The sequence below is a fragment of the Phalaenopsis equestris genome, unplaced genomic scaffold (genome assembly GCF_001263595.1).
Source record: "Phalaenopsis equestris unplaced genomic scaffold, ASM126359v1 Scaffold000352, whole genome shotgun sequence".
In the NCBI taxonomy this organism is placed as follows: domain Eukaryota; kingdom Viridiplantae; phylum Streptophyta; class Magnoliopsida; order Asparagales; family Orchidaceae; genus Phalaenopsis; species Phalaenopsis equestris.
The window spans coordinates 225,606-234,860 of NW_018164794.1; positions in this window are offsets into that span (position 1 = coordinate 225,606).

The following is a 9,255-nucleotide window of genomic DNA, read 5'->3' on the forward strand; positions in this document are numbered from 1 at the left end:
TGGTAAATTTTTCCTACTAAGGGTCCGTTTGGGGCAGCTTATTGGGAGCGGCGGCGTTTTCAAAACGCTGCCTCCCTGTTTGATAAATGTGTTCGCAGAACTTATTTCTGCCGCACCGCGTTAGCGTTGGATAAATCCTTCATCCGGTTCGACGCGGGCAAAGCCCCGCGTCCCGCGTTCACGAGCCCCCTTGCCCTAGGATTTCTGGAGGTACCCTTGATTGCCCTCGCCTTCTCTCTCGCTGGAAGAAGGCGCGAAGTAGAATTATGATAGAAGTGGAGCACAAGGATGAAGATGGGAGTTTCGGTGGTCTATATGTAAGTCATGATCCCGTCGTTCCCTTCCCAAGTTGTCGCGATCCCATCCTTCCCTTCCCAGAGCCGCGATCCCAGAGCTCGAGCTTCTATAGGTTGATGCAACCCTCTTCCATCTCCTTCTTCCTCAGCGAGACGCATGACACACGGAGAGTCTGCCTCTCTCTTAACTCTGCAAGCCACCGCACGATAGGGTTTCGAAGCTTCGATTGGAGTTCTCCTTTACTTTATCGCTCGGGTGAGTCGTTCGAGCCTTCCAGGTACTCAATCGAGTTTCTCCTTCTTCTCCCTTCTTTATTTTGATGCTCGCGGCACTCTGCATAGTCGCTCGAGCTATCTTCCCTGCAATTTGATCGCTAAAATGGAAGGAAATGATCATAGCAGGTGAGCCGCTCCTATTCTTCTCCTCCTCTTTTTTCTTTTCCCTTTACTGTAATTATTGTTTCTTCAACTTCTTCCTTCTAAATTCTACAATTTTATAATCTTTAATTCTACAGTTATGTATTTACTTGAGAAAAAAAAACATATCAGAAAAGCAAATTGATTCTATTGCCTTTCTTTTATCATATGTTACTTTTTACGTCACAATTTGATTTGTTGGGAGGATGAGATTCACAATTGGAGCAAATGAATGTTGTTTTTTATATCACAATTTAAACATATTCTTGATTTTCTTTGGAATTATTGATAAATGTTCTTTTATCATATGAATGTTAATTTTTAACAAACAGGGGCAGAATGGTCATTTATTCAACAACAGTTCCAAGTAAGCTGTTCTGAATAAGCTGCCTCAAACAACAAGCCAGCTTATTCTGATAATCTGCAGATTATTAGATTATCAGATTATCAGAATAATCTGTTTATCTGCAGATTATAAATAATCAACAGTTGCCCCAAACAGACCTAGGTGAAACTTTTGATGCGGGCCATAAGGACATGCTGATCGACACCCTCCAGAGCCACCTAGATGATTTTGCTTAATTTGTTGTTGAGATTCCTGGGATACCGATCAACAACTTCTACCACCGCCTGAACTTCAACCCGGCAGCCCAACTAATAAAGCAAAAGATGAGGACGTCAGCAATCACAATGGCCGAGCCGATCAGTGCAAATGTTCAAAAACTGTTGTAGGTCAGTTACATCTGAGAGGTCCACTGTCCGACATTGGTGTCAAATAGTATCATGGTGTAGAAATCGAACGTCGAGTGAAGGATGTGTCGACTTCACCAATCTGAACAAATTGGCCCGAAGGACAACTATCATTACTACAGATTGATGCTCTCATGGGCGTAGCAGTCAGACATTCCGTAATGAGCTTCCTTGATTCCTTTTTTGGCTACCATCAGATCAATATGCATTTGACTGATGTTGAAAAGATTGCATTCATCTCAAGAGAGGAAGTGTATTGCTATATTGTAATGTCCTTTGGGCTAAAAGATGTTGGCGCTACCTACCAGCACATCAACAACAACAACAAAGCCTTAATCCCACTACGTGGGTCGGCTACATGAAACTTTTTCTCCTTTGCTACCTACCAACACATGATTGATATAATTTTTGCTAAATAGAATGAAAAAAAAATATTGAAGTGCATGTGGAAGATATCTTATTAAAAACATAAAGTGCCTGAGCAGCTCAATAAATTTAAAAGTGACCTTCGAAGCTATTAAGAAAATTTAATATGATTCTCAATCATTTCAAGTGTATATTCAGAGCATCCACATGCAAATTCTTATGTTATCTTCAAACGCTTGAGGGAATAAAGCCTAACCTGAAAAAGATTCAGACGCTGATCAACATGTCATCTCTCTGGAACACCAAGGAGCTCCAAAAGTTGACCAGCCGAATAGAAGGCTCAAGTCGATTCATCTAGAAATCAGGCGACAAGTGTGTTGCTTTCTTCAAAGAATATCATCCGATCAAAGGGAAGTGAATAAGCATTCATAAATTTAAAACTCGTTGGCATCACAACCACTCCTTCAAATCCCAAAATGAAGACTCATTATACTTGGGGGGTCGTACTTCAGGCCATCAGCTCAGTTTTAATCTGAGAGGAATAAAGAAAGCAGTTCCTTGTTTACTATGGCAGTCAAGTCTTCTAAGGAGTCGAGCTCAAGTATATGATTATAAAAAGAATAAAGGTTTCTCAGGTTATTTCTACTTGCAGGCTTCTCCCTTATTTCCAAATGCATCTGGTCAGGATCATAGCTGACCACCCGCTCAAACCTATCATCATCAGGTCAGAACACTCTAGTGAGCTTTTCAAATAGATGGTGGAACTTGACGAGTTCAATCTCTCCTATGTGCCTTGAACCACCATCAAGGCTCAAGCCATAGCTGACTTCCTGATTGAATTTTCAAGCAAAGCAAGTCTGATGAAGAAGCGGCAACCGATAACCATACTTAGGTTCTGCATATTGATGGAGCCTTCAATCAAACCAAGGGGACAAGACTCGTTCTCGCTATAACAAATCCTACTGGAGATCATCTTTACCAATCGAAAGAAGTGAGATTCGAAGTCAACAACAATCATGTCAAGTCCAAAACTCTTATTGTCAGGTTATGGTTTGTAGTGAATCAAGCGAACGGGCAATTCAAAGTCAGAGACAAGATGATGGTCAAAAAATCTTGGCAAAGCTAAGACAGAGATAAGAAAATTTGAGGGCTTTAAGATTGAATAAATCTCCTGAGCAAACAACTAGATAGCAGACCTCCTATGCCTTGCAAGTACGTACACCCCAGAAACTCATCGACCAACGATGGAAAAAGCTAAGGTGATAGAACTATGAGGCGAAGAATCAATCAATGGATGGATCCATACATTCTATTCCTTGGGACCGGAAAGGTCTCAGAAGAAGTAGTCGGCCCGAAAAATGCTTCAAAATTAAGAAGGCACAATATATCACGGCCGACATAAATTTTTTTTGAAGGTCAGTCACCTCTCTATACCTAAGATGCATCAAAGAAGGTGAGGTGGAAGATGTCCTTCGAGAAGTACATTCATGAGAATGCATAAGCCACTTTAGAGGGAAGACTTTAGCACATTGAGTACAACAATAGGAATATTTTTCAGACACTGCAAAGGATGTAGAGGGATTCTCAAGGAGGTGTGAACAATGTCAAAAGTATGCACTGCTGCAACATCCGCCAACTCACAAACTACAACACATTGTCAATCCATGGTTGTTCATCGTTTAGGAACTCGATATTCTCTGGCCCTTCCCCTATCATAAGACTAGTGAAAGTTTTAGCTCGTTACTGTGGATTACTTCGCCAAATGAAATGAGGTTAAGGCGCCCTCTCAAACCGCCGCATGGGTCGTTCTGATTTTTATCTAGACTGATCTAATTTATCGACGTGGGCTACCACTGTAATTGTCACTGACAACGGAACACAATTTTTCAACTAATAGATAAATAAATTTTGACAAAGTCGAAGGATCAGCTTGAAGTTTGTGTTTGTCCACTATCCTTGAATGAATGGAAAAGTTGATGCAGCCAACAAGATTATCTTAAATCTGCTAAGGAAAAAAATCAAAGGAGCTAAGGGAAATTGAGTCAAGATTCCACTGTCTATTCTTCGAATGGTTCCAATGATACATTTTCTGACAACCATGTAAACCACATTCATGTTGTCACACGAGATGGAGGCAGTACTGTCGGTTGAATATAATCATCCTAATTAGAAAGTGGTGGCGGTCTCAGCATTCGACGAAGAAGACTTGCCTGAGTGGCAAAAAAATTATTGATGAAGTAACACTTTTGCTCAACCTTATAGAGAAAAAATGGGCCAACTCAACCTTGGACAGAAAAGGTGAAAAGTTGATGCTCGGTACTACAATAGCATGTTCGGAAAAAGACTTTCACTGTTGGAGACCTCGTGTTGAAAAAAGATGACCTAGTCGAACGAGGAGAAAATGTGGAGAAGCTCAACCAGATATATCAGATCAATCATCATCGACAAGACTTACATAAGAAAAGGGATGCTTCGGACGAGGAGTGGAGACTATTGGAAGACATTCTATCATCAGGAAAATATTTGTATCTCGCCCAAAAAAATTCTATCAACCCTTATATTTTATTGTCAATTCCAAAAAAAATGATTAAGTAAAATTTTCTAATTATGTGCGCAATCTGAAACAAAGGCCGGCCAACACTCGAGGAGTTTGGAAAGTTTCCGCAAGGTATCATTGAGTCTGGTTGACACTCAGAGAACTCGAGCCGACCAGCCAACAGTGGTTCCACCTGAGCAGCAAACCTGACAGCAAAAAATAATGTTTGATCAGTAAAAATCACTTAGATAATCGACAGAGACGGATAAAGCTCGATCAATAAACCACAAGAGATCCAGCCCATAACGCTCATGCATCATAAATACCCATATCTCATGCCTCAAAACAAGTTAAGTTCTAGCAGCAAGATCCGCAGTGGATAATGTATGAATCACCCCAAAAGCAAGTATGGACGGCTATCCCCATGAAGACTACTATAAGAGCCGCCTAATGCTTTTAGTGTAAAGTGAAAAGACGACATAATCGACTGACAGAGACATTAGAGATGTAAGACTTGAACCAGGCGGTAACTTAGTGAACAACCTGAGAACATTCTTAATTTGTCGACTTATCAATCTTTACAAACGAACGCTCATCACAACACAGATCATTCAGTTCAAGCGCAAAAAAATAAATAAATAAATAAGAAATATGATTGAAAAAGTAAAGTGCAAGAACAAAAGTGTGATCAACTAAAAACCTCATTTCTCATTCATAACTAAGAGATGACACAAAAATTCTAACTTTTTAAGATCTGTTAGAAAAAAAAAATCTCAAAGTAACTTACAGGAAAAAGGCGGGAGCAGGTCATACATTCGATGACAGTCCTCATCGTGATCACTCTCGTCCTCTGCCTCCTCTGAATCAGATAGCAGCGTGAAAAATTTCTCTATATCAGCCCTTTCAAGGAAAACCAACTGGCCAATGCCAAAAAAGACCCATCTTTGAACTTTTCTGCCAAAAGAGCTACCTAAGCAGGATGAGAGAGATCGGCAAAAAAAAATTTAGGAGTCTTCATCGTTGTCATTTGGTCACGCAAGATTCAGTTCTCCTCTTGAGTGGTCGAAATCAACTCTGACTGCCTAAGAACATCTGCCTTCACCCTCTCGTTAGCCTCAACCAACTTTTGCCTAGCCTCCAACAATTCCTGTCGCTCCCGATAAAGGATGGTTGACTGAAGAGGAGAAGCTTCCCTGAAGGTATCTATTAGTCGTTCGACACAGGGCTAACAAGTTACGTTCAGAAGGGCTTTTCGAAGTCAAGAGACCAAATCACTTCACCTATCAATGATAGTGATCCGGCGCATAGGAGTAGGAGTACCAGTCCTTTCAAAGGTCGATTAGCACAAACCTACCATCTAAGCTCGCGCTCACTTTCAAATCCACGTCTTGCATTAGGATCCACTTGAATGCATATCCCTTATGTTTCTTCCGAGATGAAGCAAGAGGCATGTCGCTCAAATCAGTCACTAGTGCTTTCTCCTCACGGCGACGTTGCCCTTCATGGCTGATTAGCTCGAGCTGATCCCCTTAGGGGGATCCTATCAGGCTGTCAGGAGCAAGGTGTTTGCCCTCGTCCCTCGCAGGAAAATCGATGAATGACCGAGTGGTCGACCGAGTGGTGGGGAGAACCTACTTCAGGCATTCCCACAAAAGCCTCCCCTCGTGATGGTTGCGATGGAGTTGGCCTTAATATGGGTGGGGATAATGCCATAATTGACGAAGAGGGAACCCAACTCGAGACAATAGGGTAGTTAGAGACCAAACCAAAACTGATCTTTATAGAAGAGATCAATGCCATATGGAGAGCTCGACAGCTTAACTAGTGACCCGAAGCTTGATAGTAGGATCGAGGACAGGTCTCTTGTTGTGGATCGACTTCCCCCTAGATCATTAACAATCTATTGTTCAGGGCCACCAACCCAAAATCATGAGTAGAATATCGATCCATCGGACAAAGCATAGAGATAGAGGACTAGGAGGACAAAAGGAATGAAAGAAAAAAGCAAATCACACATAACATCACAAACCCTGCGCCCTTTATATATATTATAAGGAAATGAATGAAGTTGAGTTGCGTGTAGGGGGTAAAATCAGAATTAAACAATTATCACATCAACATAAAAAATGAGGCAAGAAAATAATTTTCTTCCAAAAAAAAAAGACAATTAAAATTACAATAAAGAACTCCAAAATTAGTTCGAGAAAAAATACTTTACAAAAGGGTTGATCTCCACTTCAACCGAGACATACCCGAGTTGAAGTAATCTTCTATAGAAAAATTCCCCTCCATACCTAAACTAACCGAGCCGGTCTGACTCGGCAAGAGTCTGGACCACCAGGGATCTCTCTCAAACATTGACAACTCCTGATGAAGAATTGTCACCACCTTCTCCATCCTCTCCACCTTTTCCACATGAGTTGACAGCTTGCGCAATTCTTCGCCCCGCTAGATCCTTTTCAAACAAGCAAAGGAACTCTTGATTTTATTAAAACGACGAGCAAGCATCCTAGGAAACGTCCTGAGTCGGTCAACTGCTTTTTAGCGTCCATCAGGAGAGATGACAGGGCAATCAACTTAGCCATCCTCGCTCGAAAGTCGGTCTCCCTGACCTAGCGTCTGATTCGTTGTCACTGGCGCCTCGGTCAGTTTCTCGCCTACGCTGGGCTGAGTTGAATCATCGTCTAGGATTACCAAGCTCGGGTCATGCGCCAAGAAACATCGAAAAACAAAAAGGACTTAAGAAAAAACATCAAATCACACAACTAGGAGCGAAGCGTCTCTTACTCAAAAGATGATTCAACTCAGATATCACAATCGATGTGGCACCCTCACCATCAAATACCAGTGAACGTGTCAAAAGATCACTAGAAGCCATTTAGCGACCAAGTAAACCAGAGGGTCTAGTGCCGCAATAGAATGTTGAGCGATCAAATCAATGGTCGGGTCAGCTAGTTGAACATTCATTTACATATTGTCGAGGAACGAATCAGATGACCCCACTTGATCAAGCAGTGTGAGTTTTACCATCCTCTTTCACAACTTTCTTCTTCCTCTTACCTTCTAGGTGGCCCCGCTCTTTTGGTTTCTGAAAGCAAAGCAAATCATGTCTTTGTTGATGTCACCACGGGTTTTCGATGGGTTATTCATTGCAATGCCCAACACTCGAAAGTCGGCCAATTCAAATAAGAGAATATGCAGAGCAAAAAAAGGAATGGGAATGAGACCCAACACGCTCTATTTATAATAATCAAAGGCACAAAAATCAATGTGATTAAATTATTGAATCATTTTTTAAAATTTGAATGTGATCACTTTTTGCATTAAATTTTATGATTCATGTCACATTGTCGTTTTTAATAAGAGAATCGGAAAATTAAAATATGTACATAAAAAATATGCAAGCATCGATCTTGAAGAAATCTAACAATCTAGAAGTAAAGGGTGTGGTGAAGGTTGGCCCATTGCTAGGATGTGAGGCTTACTTGATCAATCGAGTAAAACCATATGAGCCAAGGCAGTAAGGCTCAAACTTACTGAGTGACTAGGCAAACAAGAAGATGACTAGATGTTCCATGCTTGAATCATTCAGCCAGAAAGAACAACAAAAGAGTATCAGCGCTAAGACTACAGGGGAAAACCGGCCCAATGTGATTGTCTGCCCCCTTAGTAGAGTCGATCCAAGAGAAAATCTAGTTCTACAACATCTCCAACCATCTCATGGACGCTCTAGAGGCTCCTCATCAGGAATCAACGATTGGCAGTCAGATTATATCAATCAGCCGACCCATACTGACCAAGCTCAGCCAACTAAACTGATCTTATTGACCTGAAGTAAACTGAACTTAACCAGTCGAGCCAAAAAAGTAACCGGATGTCAAATCTATACATGTAAAGTACCAAAAATATCATAATATGATGCGATGGATTATTTTAGTTGTTGGTCCTCTCCTCTATAAATGTAATAACATCATTATAATATTATCTTTGTACCATCTTCTATAAATAGGGAAATTATTTTAAGGACATGACACGACGGATTATTATTCATTCCTCTCTCTCTCTCTCTCTATTTATCTATATGTACATTATTCCTCAGATGTGCTCCACCCCAAAAAACTAAGATTCAACAAACAAAATGTCAAGCAACAACAACAAGCCTTTGTCCCACTAAGTGGGGTCAGCTACATGAATCTTTTTTTTCCTTTCTGTCCAACTGAGTGTCATATTTTCATTTAATGCTAATAGATTAAGATCATTTTTTATACAATATGCTCAAAACTTTTTAGTTCTACTATTTTTCTTAACATGAATTGAAAGTAAAACATTTACTCATCAGATGGTCGACATTTAATGTGAACCAACCATCTAAGGCGACTTTCTCTAAAATTGTGCGCCACTAGCACTACACCCACCCTATTCATGAATTTATTCATTACGCATTTTGTTATTAAGTGTGAAGTCACTCATCCATCTAAACATTCTCATCTCAATAACACTTAACTTTATTTTATACTTCTCTTTTAAAGGCCAACATTTTGCACCATAGAGCAATGCATTCCTCCATTCAGCCAACCAAGTTGAATACCACGAATAACATCATCATCTATATCACCATCACTGAAAAAATAGACCTGAAATATCTAAAACATTCACACCTATTAATAATTTGATCACCCATAATTACAACTTTGCCACTAAAGCTACTAATTACTAAATTACAATCCAAGCTTTCGTTTTAGTTCTACTCAGATGAAGGCTTTTAAACTTTAATGTAGACCTCCATAATTCAAGTTTTTCCTGCCACAATAGGTCAGATGCATCCCTCCACTTCAACCAAATGTCACACATTATAAATTTTTTAATATAACACATATTGCAATGAAAAAA